At 37.5% G+C, this 2,296-nt stretch overlaps 1 long non-coding RNA gene across 1 annotated transcript; it reads left to right on the forward strand.

Moving 5' to 3' along the window:
* Positions 1–927: 927 nt before the first annotated feature.
* On the forward strand, positions 928–1,925 carry LOC102201237 (uncharacterized). The gene is made up of 3 exons (XR_312618.1): positions 928–1,036; positions 1,334–1,400; positions 1,780–1,925. It is a non-coding gene; the product is annotated as an uncharacterized LOC102201237 (long non-coding RNA).
* Positions 1,926–2,296: the final 371 nt, after the last annotated feature.

The raw sequence follows: 2,296 nt of genomic DNA on the forward strand, positions 1-2,296 counted from the left end.
TGGGATATATTTAAACAAAGGGGGGAAAAAAGAACAAAAAATGTAGCCAAAAGGCAGCTGAAATAGAATATGCATAAAAAACAATCCAGATAATTATATCTTCTTCATGCTCTTTTTGGGACAGCTAAAGTGCATTTAGACAAAAGCATGCACCAAATTCATTTGCCAGGCTGCCAGAGGAGTGTGGGTGTTGTTAGCCTTCAATACTGGTCAAAAGATTTGGGTCGTAATAAATGGATTGTTTGAAATTACTGCACTTCATATTACAATCAAAGGGAAAATGGGGGGGGGGCAGCATGACTTTGGGATACATTTTTATACAAACATGATTTGATGACAATGATCAAATCTGATTCTAAGATATCTTCTAAATATTTTAATAGTACTGCCAAGTTTTTCTCAAATTAAACTCTATATGGTATTTTCAGCCTGTGTAAAGCAAAGTGACTTGGTTTAACTCATCCACCTCTCTGTCAGCTGGTGTGACTGGTTCAATGCTTTTAATAATACCTGGGTTAATGGATGCTATGGTTACTGTTACCTGGAGGAGAGACGCTGTCATTGGAGCTTCTGTGATAGTGATTGTGAGACAAATTTAGCATGGCTCAGATGTCAGTTTTAGATGAGGGGTAGAGGTTAATTTTAGCCTTTTAGCTTCGGATGTATTCCTATTTATTTGTTTATTTATTTTTAATCGAAGGCGACAATCAGATGTCTGTTCAGAATATACAGTGCCTGCCCTAAATGAAATAATTGATACAGAAATGGCAAATTCCAGGTATAAATTCTGTACTATTATTTATAAAATTATAAATAATTATATCAACATTTTTCTTATTAAGATGTCTAATTAGTTATTTACTTGCATTCCTGGATAGGCTTTGTTTGGATTTTGTGTAATTAATGACTTGTCTGTGCGCAGGTAGAGACCTTGACCCGTCAGAACAGAGCGACCACAGTACACGCTGTACGAGACTCTGAGCTGGCCAAGCTACCAGAAGGTGCACTTTGCTCTATCAAGAGGAAATTTCCTCAGGTAGGCCTAATCTAATGTGTTAAATTCATCTTATTTGAAAATAATTCTGTTAAAGTAATCCTTTTTACTGGAGAGAACAAGTGCTATTGCCTCACCCGTCCCTTTCCTTTAAACAAAAAAAGACTTGAAGTTATCATGAAAATAATACAGATAATTAATACATTTAATCAAACTAATAAAAATCAACATGTTGCATTCACTGAAACTCATCACAATAAACATTTAAAATAAAATCAGGAAATGACTTTGTACTGCAGAGTCTGAGTAACAGGGCTGATTATAAAATGTGCATCTCAGGTTGTCACCAGGCTGATCCACTTACTCGGACAGAAGATACTGCAGCAGGTCAATGGTCCTCTGACAGGTGTGTACATCTGTGTGCTATGCTGCCTATTTTGCAGGCTCTTTCCTGGCTCAGACATACTGGCAGTTTTTGTTGACGTACCATAAAGGCAGTGATTGTGTGGCACATCTGTTTGTTAATGGATAAACAAATATCTTGTGTTTTAATTATAATAAACTGAAAATGTTTTGATACTGTTTGTAATTAATAAGGTTTGTAATTTTTCTTTGGCTCTTGCTAAAAACTTCTCAGAAAGTCCTTTATGTAGGGGCTGGGAAACAAACAAACTTTGGATTGAACATATGCATGGTCTACACATGTTTTAATTGGTTAGGTTCTCCCATCATTTCTGGTATTAAATCTGTTTTTCACCATTTGCAAATCTGTAACACATCTCCAGCTCGCAGTTTGGCCCTGCACACACCAGGAAGTAAGTGGGATGCAGGAAACCAAGCCTCCAACCTCTCCACTGTGGCAGTCCTGCCAGTATCAGAAGAGGTGCCTCTTACTGCCTTTACTCTAGAGCTGCAGCATGCACTCCTTGCAATAGGTAAGAATGGAAAGAGATATGGAAGCTCAAATTTGGCTTATAATCATTCACTGCTGTTCTCGACACAGAAAACGCTTCAGGTCATGGATGATTGTTTATTTTAAACATATGACCAGCCTACTGCTGCTCTTCACCCAGTCTGTTGTCATTTTCCAAAACTTCTTATCGAGGACATGGAGGCATGATTAGAGGGGCTGCCATGATGGAAATGCTCTCCCTTTAAGAATTCTGGATTCTTATTTGCATCCTAATTTGAACTGTAATTGAACCAAAATCAAATCACTTTCAGCTGTCTTTAACCTGGACGTAACACCTCCTTGAAGTAGACATTCATGGGTGTAATCTATCATCTCTCACATAAAGGTCC

This window comes from Pundamilia nyererei, unplaced genomic scaffold (assembly GCF_000239375.1).
Source record: "Pundamilia nyererei isolate P.nyererei 1_Seehausen unplaced genomic scaffold, PunNye1.0 scaffold03955, whole genome shotgun sequence".
Classification (NCBI taxonomy): Eukaryota; Metazoa; Chordata; class Actinopteri; order Cichliformes; family Cichlidae; genus Pundamilia; species Pundamilia nyererei.